We start from the raw sequence: 15,739 nt of genomic DNA, 5'->3' as shown, positions 1-15,739 counted from the left end.
CTAAGTGAACTGCCCCACCGTGGAGTCCAAGAGGACATCACTCACGTGGCTCCTGCTTTGGCAGGGATGGCCAAAAGATGAGGCTCCCCTGTCCCTTCGAATGCCTACCTGCGGTCTCTAAGGCGTGGCTCTTTCAAGGGAGAGGGACTTGGTCAGCAATTAGTTTGTTCTGGAGTGAGTCGTCCGCGAGAACCAGGATAGTAGTGCATGGCCTTCCATGGTCTACCTATAGAAGTCGTGCATCATCACAACATAGCTGCCGTAATCTATTGCGATGATTGTCAATTAAGGCTGATTCCTCTCCCCTCCCCCAATCCCTCCTTCCCCACCTCTCTTGAACATGTGGCAGTATCTGGATTCATTTTTGGTGGTTTCCGCTGGGAATGGGTGTGCTTCTGGCATCTAGTGGGTAGAGCTTAGGGATGCTGGTAAATCACCTGCATTCCACAAAATGGTTCTTTCCCCCGAAAAAGAACAGCCCAGCACAAATTGGCAATGGGGCCAAGTTTAAGAAAGTTGACTGTATTCACTGAGATTCACATTTACTTGCCCAGATTTAAGGGAGGGAGCAATAGTCTAATGAGAGTAAAGGAAAAATGACAGTCAATAAAAACATTGCAATAAATGCTATACATTATTGTTCACTTAAAAGGCTCAAAATAGCAATTCTTGTGGCAGTTTAATTTATACTTTAAGAAAGAGTGAGTGAGAAATTGAGAGAGAGAGAGAGGGAATGAGCGAGAAGGCTATAATGTTTTGTACTCCTAGGGAATTTTAAAGAGGGCCTTAAAAGCATCCAGGCACACACTGCACCCTGATCTGAGGAGAGAGAGCTCAACATGGAGACTGGAAAGGGCTTGGTCACCACACACAGATGAGCAAGAAGGACCAGGTCCAGAGATCCGTTCTCTAGGTTGAAGTCCCCACGTCATTATTTGCCCCGGTTCTCTCTCATGTTCCTCACTTCCTCTCTCATTGCAGTGCTGTCCAGCTTGCGATGAATGCTATTTTTAGAAGTCAGTGTAGTTATATTTAAACACATGTTTCAAACTGGCCTGCCCGAAATCTTGAGATTAAATATAGCTTTGTTTAGCGACAGGGAAAGGCTCTGTTTCTAGAGATGCCATCCGAGAATGCAGCAAGCAGTAAGTTGTGAAGCTTTCTCTCGATGCCCCTTCCAGTTGAGGAATGCCTGCTCCGGCCACATCCGAGCACTTTCCAGATTGTTCCCAGGTCTGGGTAATTCAGACAGCGCCAGGGTTTGACAGGTGTCTACAAGCGAACTCGTGCTATATAACACATTGAGTAAACTACTGCTTTATAATTTTTAATAGTTAAAAGAGGATATTTAATTTACTCCATTTTTATTTTGTTTTAATTTCCCTAATTTCTAAAAATCTACGTTCCCATATTTATTTGTTTTAACAGGTCTTTCTGAATATCTTCAGATAAAGTACCAGTTTTTCATCTCATTTTCTTTTTTTATATAAAAGGGAAATGGCATATTATTCAAATATGTTCCAGGTAGTGTATTGAACATCAAAGGGTTTATCAATGGGCAGGACAGATTTGGACAGAGGGTCACATACCTACACATGGTCCGGTACACGATAAACCCAACTGAATAGGTAATTATAACAGTTGTCTGTTATAATTGAGAAAATGAGAAAAAAGCCTGTCTATCTGTAAAGAATCTTGAATCCTTCCTAGGATAAGGGACATCTAAATAAATTGTGGGAAGGAGCTGGGAAGGGAGTGTGAAGGTAGGATGTTCTGAGCCAATAAAAGAGTAAGAGAAGCCCTCAATAAAATAAATTTTTTTAAAGAGAAAAATACCAAATACATCAGAAATTTAAAAAACCAAAACAAAACACGTAAGTAAACCTCAGAAAAAAAAAGAGTAAGCGAAGGTCCTTTTCATTCAGGTTTCTTTGTTATTGGGTTCAGAAGGTGCTACCATTTATATGAGCTTTTACTAATAGAAGTGATGACACAAAAATGGAAAGGAAGTTAGAATCAGCTGTTGAGTATATGTATTATTTCAATCTTATGTTCTTTTACTTATTTTACACAATTTATATAACCTAGGAAAATTGATTTTAGGCCTCTTCATTTTTAAAAATGTTTTTATTTAAGATCAACTCAATGATATTAATAAAATGTTCGCCAATGTTCTAAGATTCAAATACCTTAGCACATGTCTACAAATGACTATAAAAGATACATGATTATTGATTCTGAATGTAGCAAAAAAAACAAATATAGAATCCAAAAATATTGAAGGCCAATTGTATCCACTGAACAAATTGCCAGTTATCTAATTGGCACACTTAACTGCCTTCCTTTAGATTTATTCCCTAGAAACTTTTGATACTGAGCATGTCTAGCCAGTAGGTTTCTGGAAACTAAAGAAGATATAGATAGAAGGTACTTAGTCTGCAGGCAAAAATATGTATATTATTGCTGTTGCCATTACTGGTACTATCACATAAACAATAATGAATTAGAACAAAATTATTTTTAAATGGTGTTAATCTGGGTACATTAGAGAAACAAATCCACAGAAACTCAAATGTATAAGACAGTTTTATATAAAGGGTAAGTGCACATCAAGAAAACATCCCAACCAAGTGCTGCTCAAGTCCACAGTCCAACATTAACCCATATGTTCGACACCAATACACAAGGTTCTCTTCCATCTCACAAAACACGTAATGATGCTGACTGCAGGAGGAAAGCTGAATCAATGAATTTATAAGCATCTCAGCGCTGGCAGGGTCTCCACGCGGCTGCTCCAGCACCCAGGGCTGCATGGGGCAGGTTGGTCCATGCGGCTTCTCCTCAGGGATGTCTTGCAGGAAGTGAGCTTTGCCAGCTGAAGCAGGGAACTGGCTAAGCAGCTGCACCCTGGTCTGATCATCAGAAAGCAAGAGACCTGAGAATTAGAAAGGAGAGGCTCACAGAGCCATATATCTCTCTGCCCTTCAACTAACCCCACATGTGTTTATCGGCCAGGTTGGTATAATAAACTAACTACCTCAATTGTTTACTACTTAAAAAATTAATTTCCAGAGTAGTTTCCATACTATCTACAGGTGTACATTCAGTAAAAGCAGGAAGATTAATTTGGTGTGTTCATAGAGAATTAGCAAAATCACTTCAGACTGGGAACTTAATCTGTGATGCTGACCACAAATTGCAGCCTTTTAAGTTTTTATATGACATAACCTTAAAACCATTATTTAATATCTGTCTTGTTTGAGATATTTACAAATTCTTTTGACAAAATAAATTGGAAAATAATCAATTCATAAAGTACTCAAATGCAGATGTCTACCCTGACAATGTAAGTACCTTACCCTAACGAACCTCAAACTTCAGGGAACATCAAGAGAAACCCAGGGAGGTGTTAGGACGCATGGTGCCCAGTGGTATGGGTGTGGCGGTAACTTGGGATTGGCAACAAATACTCCATGTAGTTCTCATGATGACACTGTGCAGATTTCAAACTTTAGTACATTTTTTTTCCTGAAGAAATAGGCATAGGAAAAATCTAGAAATTTTTTTTTGATAATCAAGGATCTTACATTGTTGAAGCCGTTCAGCTTTACTCTTGTAGGTATAAATAAACTAAAGTATTCATCTGTAACAGAAAGAACGGTATTTTACTATTTCTCTAATTCTTTTAATGCTAAAACAAAGCATCCGGAACTTCTTTGAACTTGTTTTGTATGAAACCCCTGGTTCAGGATGGCAGTCTCTGAAAGGAAGGTCCACATTTCCCCTAGTAAAACCTATTTTGTAATTATTTCATATTCCAAATGCATGTTTAAAATTCCACACTCAGAAGCAATTGATAATACATAACCTAGAACCACGTTCCCTGATACTGGTTCCTAAGTGTAAGAACCTGAAACAATCATATCTCAAAAAATTCAGAAAAATGTCTTGTGCTTGGGTAACAAATAGGCACTGTCTTAGTTACCTAGTGCTAACATAAGTGGGTGGTTGAAACAAACGAAAAGCAATCTTCTCACAGTTTAAGGGTCGAGAAGTTCAAATTCAAACCTTTCTTCTTAGGGGAAGTCTTTCTCTGTCAATTCTGGAGGAAAGAGTCTTTGTCTCTTTAGTTTCTGCTTCTTGGTTCCTTAGAGCTCTCTGTGTGTCTCAGCATACATTCTCCCTCATTTCTTCATCTGTGGGTTTAATCTATTTAATATTGAGGAACCATGATGGTGCAGTAGGTTAAATACTAGTAATTGAAAGTTCAGATGTTTATGCCCACCAGTCTTTTCACTTCTATAAAGACTTACTGCTTTGGCCATCTATTTGTTATTTTCATACTTTCCTGATTCTTTCAGGGAGCAAGATAAATCTTTCTACTTTTAGGGAGCAAGATGAATCTTTCTACTTTGAAGGAGAAAGATGAGTCTTTCTACTTTTAGGGAGCAAGATGAGTCTTTCTACTCACGGAAAGAATCACCCTCTTGGAAACCTCAGGAGCAGTTCAGCCCCGCCCTGTAGGGTCACTAGAAGTCAGAATCAACTTGATGGTAGCTAGTTTCCTGTTTTGTTGTTTGTTTGCTTCTGTTATGAAATGTTTTATTCTAGCAGATAATTTCTCCTTCATGAATGAGCATTATTGAATGTTTTTCCCTATTTTCAACCCTCATTATTTGTGTAAATAGCACCGGGTTATTTAAGTTTTCAATCTTAAGTGTGCAATAAAACAACTGTGTGTGTGTGTATTAAATATATATATAAATACTTTGCTTTTCTCAGTAGTGTTTTACATTTCATACCATTGGCTAAGTTAAGGATAATATCAATTGAATTATTGTATGCCCCATGGGGATGATTTACAATGTTCTTCAATAAAATAGAAAGTATATATCTAAAGTGATACAGAGAAATATATGAACCGTACATATATGACTGAATTTTGAACTCACACGTGAGCATAGACCTAATCTAAGAGAAATTCATTCTTATGACATGGGCTCTACTTGATACTTGCGCTTAAGAAGAGAGCACTAAAGAGATGGGTGCTATAGCAATGTGTGGGGAAGAAACCAGATGGTGCCCAATTATCAGAAAGAATCAGAAAGACAAATCTGAAAGACTTGTCTTAAAACACACAACTATATAAGTGAGGCATCAGCTAAATCTACACTAAAGAAGCACACATGCCTCTGTGCTTCAGGGATTATAACTAATAAAAATCCCTATACAGAGGTGGGAATAGTATTGAACCTTAAATTCTGCACTCCCAGTTTTGCAAATGACTATGGACGATGGAGCCAGCCCAGATCCATTTGTAGGGTGCCTATGTGACTCTAACTCCAGTGAATTACTTCTGACTGTGGACCAACAATGGGAATGGCCTTGCTATCAGACATCATGGGGTAGAGTGCATCATAGGGTGAATTACTGCAGATGCAGATGAATCAGTGACACCATATTGTTTTGTCTCCCTTTTGAGTCACTGTACATTTTCCCAAGGTTTCAATATTTCCTGCTTTCACTTTGATTGAGGCTCTTCTGTGCATCGCCATTGTTGCTCAGGGTTTCCTGTTTGTTTAGTATGTTCTCCTTGTAGGAAATCCTGAAGAGGTAAATCTAGAAAGACAATAAACGGATCAGTACTTTCTGAAGGGAATGGCAGTGGAGGTTAGAGGGCAATAGGGAGGTAACAATATCAACAGTATGAGTACAAGAAAAAATGTTCTAAAATTGATTATGGTAATTATTGCGCAACTCTTTTTTAATATGATTGACATTGAACTGTGTGATATGTGAATGTGTCAATGAAACTGGGAAAAAAAACAGATTTACAGCTTCTGAAACCCCACCAAGCTGTTACACACTGTCTAAAGGGTCACTGATGGGTCTAACTGAAGACATTGAGTATAGTTGGACTATTTTTAAAAAGATCAATTCAAGACGCACCTGTTTTAGCTACTTGGTGTTTCATTTCTGATACTCATTTCAATGGTTACACATAAACCACAGACAGTTCTTGATTGATGGATATATTAAGGAATTTAACAAGTTGTAGTGACAGTGAGAAATAATCAAGATCGTTGTTTATCAAGAAAAATTACAAGTTCCTTCAGGTCTGCTAATAAAGGCCAGAGGGTGATGGCACTGTGCTGCAAGCCTCAACCTGAGTTTTGTGGGCCAGGAAAGCCAGCTAACTGGATTCAGTGACAGAGCCGTGCCACTTCAGCCAGCTGGGGCCCAAGTGCACTTAGCTCCACTTCCGTGGCTCAGCAAGCCCAGCTTCCACACTTCAGGGCCCGAGCAATCCGACTCAGCGAGCTAGCCTCCTGTGCAGAAGCACCCCCTTTACATGCTCCCGGCATTCAGAAGGTCAGCACTGTGCTCCGTGTTCTGCTCCTGCTCCTGCTGCTCCTGCTGCTCCTCGGATGCTATCGTTATCTTCTGGATCCAGTGGGAGACGCTGACTCGAAATGACACGTTAAATCGTGCACTGCCCCTGTGGATCCCTCATGCTTCTTCCAGCCACTTCCCGTTCCATGGCGAAGGCTTTATTTCCCTTCAAATCATTTTTAACACATACCTGTAAAAGTTTGTAAGCCATTCACCTCACACTTTCACCTTCCTCCCACTGTAAATATCCAATGTCTGAGTTGCCTGTCCCGAGCCACCCCGTACTGAGGGGACAAGAAGGTTTCTGGACGGGATGAGTCTTCATTTCTGGTTTCACCTTTGACCAGCTGCATATGTAAGCAAAGTTCAGTCTCCAGCAGGAAATCTATGACTCTGTTCCATGCTCTGGCTCCTGGTTCATTTGGCTAATAAAGACAATAAATTCCCAATTCAAATCATAACCATCGGAATTGATGTTAGGAATTACAATACATATTTTGGGGTACATAATTGAATTTATAGCAGACATCAAAGAGAAATTAAGCAAAAGTTGACTTTGTGTCAGGTCAATTTAATAATTTGTTAGATAACTAATCTGTAACACTTCATGCTCTGGAAGCCACCAGGTATATGTGTCCCAGGGGACATGCTGAAGTTATAGTAAATAGTTGAAAGTAAGCAGAAACCTTGTTTTAAATTAAGTAGATATTAATCTAGGGTAGAATGGAATATGTAATTTGCATGCCTCATCTAAAATATGCTTTGAAATATAAATAGGAACAGGTCTCACAATTGAGAAAATCCATGAAGATAGATAATCACATTCTGGCTTCTCTGGGAATCGGCAACTTTATTAAGTATGTCTTTTAGATTGATGCTTGTAGAAAGTAAGGCAAAAAATGACACAGGCTTAACTTATTTTGTAATGGAGATTTGTGCAGGGTTAACTGAGTAAAGATTAAAGAAGTATTATGGTGTAGTTTATAGAAAGATGCATTCCTACTTCATTAACTTATTAGTATAGTTGGTTCAGGGCAAATTCAGAGGATGTGAGACAAAGGTTATCATTGCTGACGCCATATTGATCTTGGCTGAAAGCACAGTGCACCAGAAAGATGCTCATGTGTGTTTTATTGACGATGTAAAGGCCTTTGACTATGTGGATAAAAAGAACATAACACAACAAAAAACTATGGATAACCTTTAGAAGAATGGGAATTCTAAAAGTTGAATAAGGAAGACTGAGGAATAATGGGTGCATTTGCTCTGTGGGGCTGTAGAAGAATACTGACAAACCCCATCTCTCTTGGAAGAAGGACAGCCAGAGTGCCCAAGATTGTATAACAGATAAATAACAGATCAAAATGAAGTTCAGACAGTCTGGCTGCAGAGACTGGCTGTGCTCTTAATCTCTTTGCTCAACATTCCCATGTGACACGAAATTGTAATGATATTAATGGACAAATTCTCCCAACCTGCCCACGTTTTAAAATTAAAATGGTGCAGGGATTATTAATCACACAAACATGCTTTAGTTGGGATGGCAAACATCAAGTAGAAACAAGAAGACAAGGCAAGAGCCAGGTATAATCTGGAACTAGGAAATTATCCCAGAGTGTCAAGCAAGAAGAAGGCTTCAGATGTCAGAAGTCAAGACAGAAGAGGATTGGGACAGGTGGAGGGCCAGAGAAGACGAGCACAATTAAAACAAGGATATTGGAAGGCCCCAAACACACTATTTCAAACAGCATTTTTGAAGGTAGTCCTTCTCAGTGGATCCAGGAGATGTTATGAGGGGGTACTCCACCAAAACCAGAATTGCACCAAGTGGAGCAGAGCTTTCGTTGTATGCGTTTTCCCACAGGTGGCCATCAAACAACTTGCTCCGAGTTGGTGCACTCAGTGGTATCACTTGGGAAAATTCTTTCTGGTCACAGTGAATTTTTTCTTAAAAGCAGTTTTCTCAAACCCCCTTTTTTAATGCCCTGTTTAATAGACAGCATGCAGCTGTGAAATTTTATTTCCTGTTCAAGAAAAATGCCACAGAAACATTTGTGATGTTAAACACAGCTTATAAGTGTACTAGTGGTTTTCTTAATACAAAAAAGGGTGAAATGTCAGTTGATAACAAACCTCATTCTGGATGTTAGTCAACTTCCTGAATGGATGAAAAGGTCAACTCATAGTTCATTTGGAGTTCATTCCACCATGTCACACTTTTAATCAAGCTTTCTATTATTCTGAAAAGATTGTGTAACAGTGTGTGACAAAAAAATGCCTGGTTTGTGGCAGACAAGGCACTGGTTTTGCCACCATGGCATTGCACCTGCTCACGCTGCCATCTCAGTCTGCCAGTTTGGGGCAAAAAACAGCATGTCTCTCTTGCCCCACAAACCTGAGTCAGCTGACCTTGCTCAATGCAACTTATGTTTGTTTCCACGAATGAAGTGGGACATGAAAGGGCAGTAATTTGATGATGTAGATAAGGAAAAGCGAAAAAATGATCAAGGTGCTGGCAGCTATCCAAACAGTTGAGTTTGAAAAATATTTCCCAGAATGGATACACAGATTTGGCCAATGTACTAAGTATAACAGAGAGTACTTTGAAGGCGATAAGGTTGTGCGGATTTAAAAAATTTTTAAAAACATTTTATTAGGGGCTCATACAACTCTTATCACAATCCATACATATACATACATCAATTGTATTAAGCACATCCATACATTCCTTTCCCTAATAATTTTCTCTTTTTTTCTCCTCTTTTTTTACATTTTATTAGGGGCTCCTACGGGGATCCACATGGGGGGGTACCCCTTGTAAGTAATTCTAAGGACATGAGAAACCTCTAAGGGTAGACCTTAGAAATATGGACACCCCAAACAGACATACATTCATGTACACACCAAAATAAATGGAAAACAGTTTTTTCAGAAACATTATTTATAACAGAACTATACTTGTGACTACCCAATTGTCCATCAAATGTAGAACAAATAATAAATTGTGGCATATTTACAGAGTGAAATACCATTTAGCAATATGAATAGAGGATTCATACTACATATGTCAATTTAGTTGAATATCAGCCCCCCAAAAGTACATACGAGTATATATTTTATAAATCAGCAACAAGTTATGGTATTCTAAGGTGTTTGAAGTTATGGTAACTGTTACCCTTGTGGGGTGTGGGTGGTCAGTTTTTTGAGTGATGATGGAGCTTCAAAGTAATGCCAAGTCACTTTCTGATTTGCTTCTGGGTACGAGATGTTGTTAGATGCCATTAGGTTGATTCTGATTCACAGGAATTTTATGCAAAACAGGATGAAGCTCTACTAAGAGCTTCCAACTTCACATCTGTTTTTCTGTCTGATCCCCTTGTTGCAATCAGTGCCAATGTATCTTGTCGAAACGCTTTCTCTGTTCCACTGCCCTGCCACTGTTTCAAGAATGAGGTCCTTTCCTAGAGACTGCTCTCTTCTGATAGCCTGTCCAAAGTATGTTTGAGACAAAGAGTTGCCATCCTTGCTTCCCAGGGTCATTCTGGCTCTATCAATTCCAAGACAAATGTATTTGTTCTTTTAGGGATCCATATTACTTGAAAGATTCTTCACCAGCAGAATAATTCAAATGCACTTATTTGTCCTTGGTCTTCTTTTTTCAATGTCCACTGTTTATACGCAAGTGAAGCCATGGAACATTGCCTCCGTCAGGTGAGCCTTAGTCCTGAAAGTAACACCCTTGCTTTTCAATACTAAGAGGTTTCATAAAGAAAAATTTCCCAAAGTAATACATTGTTTGATTTCTTGATTGCTGCTTCTGTGAAATGGAATCCTTGATCACTTCAACCTTATCTCCATTCATCATAATGTTATCTATTGATCTAGTTGTGAGGACTTTGGTTGTTTACACTGAGGTGTGATTTTTGAAGCCTGTAGTCATTGATCTTCATAAGTCAGTATGTCAAATCTTTCTGGTTTTCAGCAAGCAAGGTTATGTCATCTTTACATTTCAGGTTGTAATTAAGCCTTCCTCACATCCAGACGCCACATTCTTCTTCATAGAGTCCAGCTTCTGGTATTACATGTTCAGAATCTAGATTAGATAAGGATGGTGAGAGGATACAGTTCTATGCAGACCTTCTGTGACTTTAAACCATTTAGTATTTTCAAGTTCTGTTCAAATGATTGCCTCTGGATCCATTTACAGATGCCCCATGTACACAATGAAATGTTCTAGAGTTCCCAAATTTTCTCAATGCTCTCCATAGTTTGTTATGATCCATACAATCAACTGTCTTTTCAAAGTCAATGAAACACAAGGAAACATCTTTCTGGTATTCTTTGCTTTCAGTCATGAGTCATATGATATAAGTAATTATATCCCTCATATCATGGTCTCTTTTGAATCAGGCTTGAATATCTGGAAGCTCTCGGCTAATGTTTGCTGCAACTGTTGTTGAGTGATTGTGTTACCAGCACACTTATGATTAGATAGATAGATGACAGATAGGTAGGTAGATAGATAGACAGATTTACACAACAAGAAGGAATATAACAGCTATTAGTCCACACAGAAGTAGAGAAGACTCATTTCAACTCACTTTCATGGAACGTTTAAAATACTGGAAGTCCTTCAAATCATGTGGTCAAGAAGCAGACAGCAGGGTCCTCCCTTGGGCAAGGCAGGCAAAGTCTACCTGTAGCAGTCAACAGTAGGGTGGGTCAACAACAGTCAATAGCTCGGGAGCTTAGCGAAGCAAGCCCTGATAGGATCTTGGACTCAAGCAATGCAAGGCAACAGGATCCACCAACCTCAAGCTCAAGCTCATGCAATGTATGCAGTGAGATGAAACAGGTCTTGAAGGAGTCTCAAGCTCTAGTGACGGGATCCACAGGTTGACTTGGCCCACAAGTAGTGTAGCTCACAGACTGAGTAAGAGCACTAGTGAAGGCAGCAGCATATTGGTCCAATCACCAGAGAGCAAGAGAATTGGGGGCGGGCCTTACAGAGCCATTTATCTTCTTGCTCTCCAATCAAACTGCAACCTGATTAATCCCACATGTTCCTATTGGCTGGGTTGGCACAATAAACCAATCACAATGATCTTCAATAGAACTTGAATTGCGTACAATAGTTTAAAATAAGTAAACCACTGGTGTCATGAGAAATGTTGAAAAACAACAATTTGAGTCTGAACTAACAGTTAGTTAACTGTGTTCACCATCTTTGATAGCCTGCTGGAGAACATTCTGATAGCTGGTTGAGAAGAAGCAGAAAACTATGATTTTATTAGCTAAACTTTTCTTGACACCATTTAAATCCTATGTGCTCATGTATCCTATTAGAAGATAAATGTTTGTTGGTAGTCATGATAGATTCTGTCCACTGGTCAATGTGCTTGTCATTTACAATTCACATACTTATTTTTTTTCCTGGTGAATGGGTCTTTCATGTCTAAGGATAGCTCCAAATCATATATTTTGAAATATTAAATTGGTTAATCTGTTCTACTGAATGAGATGGTGGATTCATGATTTAGAGCAATAAAATCATTATCTGTGCTTAGAAGGCCAGTTGCTTGGATAAACATTCAGTCATTAAAGATAAATGTCTGTTTCTCTATTTGTCAATTTCCCACAACTTCCCCAATAATGGGCAAAAAGCTTTCATTTGTGCTCAATATCCCTTTGTCTAAGAAATTTTACTTTAATCAGATGTCACTGAAGTAATCCATTAAACATTTTAAAAGAGGATTATAAAAACAAATGCCCAGTGTGGAGGATATGTGTAGCAAACAATTTTGAGAGAGGGAAAGTATTGATAGTTTTTGGAATGTCAACAATCTGAAATTTTCTATTTTTCAATATTGGCAATTAATTAAAAATTTTATTGAATTTATGTGAGCCCCAAATTATGTGTGAGTTGGATTCAACTCACACATTTCCTGTCTGAGCCTTCCACGATGGCTCATCATCCATGTCTCGTGAGATGGGCATTGTATGGAGGAGCAAAGTGAGGCGGTTCGAGGTGAGTTGGATTGGTCAAGTTCACCCAGATACTAACCCCGTGGTTCTCAACCTTCCAAATGCTGCAACCCTTTCATACAGTTCCTCATGTTCTGGTGACCCTCCAACCATAACATTATTTTTGTTTCTATATCATAACTGTCATGTTGCTACTGTTATGGATCTGATGACCCCTAATGATCATTAGACCCATTGTGACCCACAGGTCGAGGACTGCTGTACTAACAGGTCAAACCGACATAAAATATGAGCACAATATACCCAAATTATCATTATTTTCTCTGAGAAAAAAAGCCTACTTGCATAATACTGTTGTCAAGATTATAAGGCAAACTATTTTTATTTAGGCACAATGGGAATAAATATTTATCTTATTTGCAAGAAATATTCATGTGCTCGCTTCGTCAGCACATATACCAAAATTGGAACGATACAGAGATTAGCATGGCCCCTACGCAAGGATGATATGCAAATTCATGAAGCGTTCCATATTTTTTAAAAAATAAATATTTATGTTATTTTCTCAAGAATTTATTGGGGAAAATTGGTTTAAGATCCTGCACCACAAATAGAAAGTTATCACTTTTGGTGTAGGCTTCTTGATGGCTATTTTGGGACCCAGCAGTGATTTCCCAGTAAGCAAGGTAAGCACTGACTTACTTGTGCTTTCTTACAAAGCTGAGTAAAAAAGTTTCACATGTTTTTCACCACCTCATTATTCAGAAATTTCACCTGAGTTTTACCATATGTGGTGAAAAGGAAGCATTCACTACAAATTAGTAAGGAAGCACCCATAAAGCCCAGGTTTCCCTTAGCTAATGAACGCTCTGTCCCTGTTCCAACAACCCACCCACTGCTACTGACCCCTTTCCACCGCACAGCAACCCCATGAGGACAGAGTAGAGCGGCCCCGTGGGGTTTTCCAGGCTGTGAAGGCAGAGGAAAGCAGACGGTCAAGCCTCTCTCCTGGTGAATTCAAGCTGCCTTCAGGTAGCAGCTGAGAACTGTGGAACTGGACCATCTCGTCTTTTGTCCCTGCCGGGGATTGCAGATTTGAACAGGGGCTTTGATTCTGTGCGAAAATGCTGTGGGGTTGGCTAAGCGACTGTCAGCAGAATCTTTGACATACTGGGAAATGTGATGTTGTTCACTGCAGATTAGTAAGTAAGCACAGTTGCTCACATGCTTCCCTTGCTTATCCAGCAATCCCACACTGCTGGTCGTACTATTTCTTAGGAAGGTCCAGTAAATAATCCTATTTAATCTTAGATAATTCAGAAGCTACAAAAGGAAAGGGTTTGCAGATGAATCTAGATAACGAGTGACAAGTGTCACCGAATGGCATGGATCCCAAGAGTCGGAATTTGGACTGTTCCATTTGCAGAGCATCATGCTTCCCAAATAGTTATTCTCGGGACAGCTTCCCTAACGAAAGTCTTAAAGTTATTTCAGTGAGAACACAGTTTTTTACCCATACTACCTGGAAATGCTCTTGATTAAAACAACAAAAACCCTTGGAGAACAGAAAATTTGAAGATGGTTAGGGAATGCTTCTTAATTTGTTCGTCATATTTCAATGGAACAATCAAATGCAGCTTATCTCTTACAGGCAGGATAAACCATTTACATATACAAGTTAATGGGGGTGCTGAGTTTTCTCCGAGTGTGAGATAGCATATTTGCAATTACTTTAAAATGTCATTGTTAGTCATCTGGAAGCTTATGTGCTACATTTGGTATGTTCCAATGCTTCGAAACCAAGGGACTAAGATAAGAATTTGATTATCTTTTAAAATATCAAGGCTCATTAGCAGCAGGATGCTTGCTTCACATAATTTTGTGGCTTAAGCTATTTGAGTTGCAGCTTTCCATTGGTTAAACTATTTGGCTAATATATATGGAAACATAGGATTACATGTGAAACTCGGTGAAGTTAGTATTTAGTAATACTCATGTGAGAGTATTGAATGAAAATTGAATGTTAAACCCTGCTAACCAGAAAATATGGTTCCCCTCCCACATTTTGGTGTTTTTCCATCAAGTAAAGTACTTCCATCAAGTCTCTGCCTCACACAGGTTCTGCCTTCCCAGAATAATGACTCAGGACTTGACACCAAACCAAGAATGTTACTGACATCCTCCTTAGACTGTTTACTACACGTATCGGTTTAGACTTGAACTTAAAAACATTTATTGAAAACAGGGCCTCCTTCTTTCCTTTAGACCTTTTATAGACTCAAGAACAAAGAATATCAGGTACTTAATCTAAAAAGAAAGCAAACCAAAAAAAAGCACACCAAAGGATCTGTTTCCTGGTTAGTCCCTCCTCAGATAGTCAATATATTCACTACGTTCATGACCCTTATTATATTTGGTGCTGTTGGTGTTGCTCAGTGCCACTGATTGATTCCAACAGAAGGAAATGCTGCCTGGTCCTACGCTATCCCCATAATTGTTTTATTTGAACCCATTGTTGTAGGCACTCTATCAATCCAGCCACTACTAAGCATGATGGCCCTCGCCAGGGACTGGTCTCTTCTAACAAAGGTCCTAAGTGCTACACATGTTGTAGTTCTTGATGGTAGACGCCAAACTTATTGGATACTATGTACCACAAAATAAAACAATATCTAGTTGGGCCTTTACCTAAATCTTTGTTATTTTTAAAAATCATTGTTGCTGCCACTGTGTCAGCCCATCTCTTTGAGGTTCCCTTTTCCATGGACTCTCTTGTTAACAAGTGCTATTTGCTTTTCCAGGGACTGTTTTTTCCTGATGCCATAGCCAAAGTACATGAAATGAAGTCTTACTGTACTGACTTTTAAGGAGCGTTCTGGCTATACTACTTCCAAGACAGATTTGGTCATTTTTCTGGCAATCTATGATATTTCAGTGTTCTTTGCCAACTCTATAGTTAAAATACATCCATTATTCTGTGTTGTCCTTATTCCGTTAACCACCTTTCACATGCATCTGAGGTGATTGAAAAGAGCAGGACTTGACTTGTGGACATTTTAATTTTCAAAGTGATACTTTTGTTCTTAAAAACTGTAAAGTGGTTTTGTGCAGCATATTTCCCAATGCAATATGACACTTGGTGTCTTCCATGAACATTGACTATGGAGCCAAGAAAAATGGGATCTTTTGCCACTTCAATATTTTATCGGTTTATTATGATGTAACCTATTGGTCTGGTTGTGAGGATTTTTCTTTTCTTTATATTGAGTTGCAATACAAACCGAAGGCTGAATTCCTTAATCATCAGCAAATGTCTCCAGTCCTCATCACTTTGTGTAAAACATTTTGTGCCATCTGCATA

The 15,739-nt window shown here is 38.9% G+C and overlaps 1 protein-coding gene and 1 non-coding gene across 2 annotated transcripts in view; both read left to right on the top strand.

Moving 5' to 3' along the window:
• TGFBR2 (transforming growth factor beta receptor 2) overlaps window positions 1–15,739 on the top strand; it is a 606,522-nt gene that overhangs the window by 264,851 nt on the left and 325,932 nt on the right. The window lies entirely within an intron of this gene.
• Window positions 12,813–12,916, top strand: LOC142447494 (U6 spliceosomal RNA). Its single transcript, XR_012784192.1, has one exon. It is a non-coding gene; the product is annotated as a U6 spliceosomal RNA (small nuclear RNA).

The sequence above is a fragment of the Tenrec ecaudatus genome, chromosome 4 (genome assembly GCF_050624435.1).
Source record: "Tenrec ecaudatus isolate mTenEca1 chromosome 4, mTenEca1.hap1, whole genome shotgun sequence".
Lineage (NCBI taxonomy): Eukaryota > Metazoa > Chordata > Mammalia > Afrosoricida > Tenrecidae > Tenrec > Tenrec ecaudatus.
This window is presented reverse-complemented; position numbering and strand designations above follow the sequence as displayed.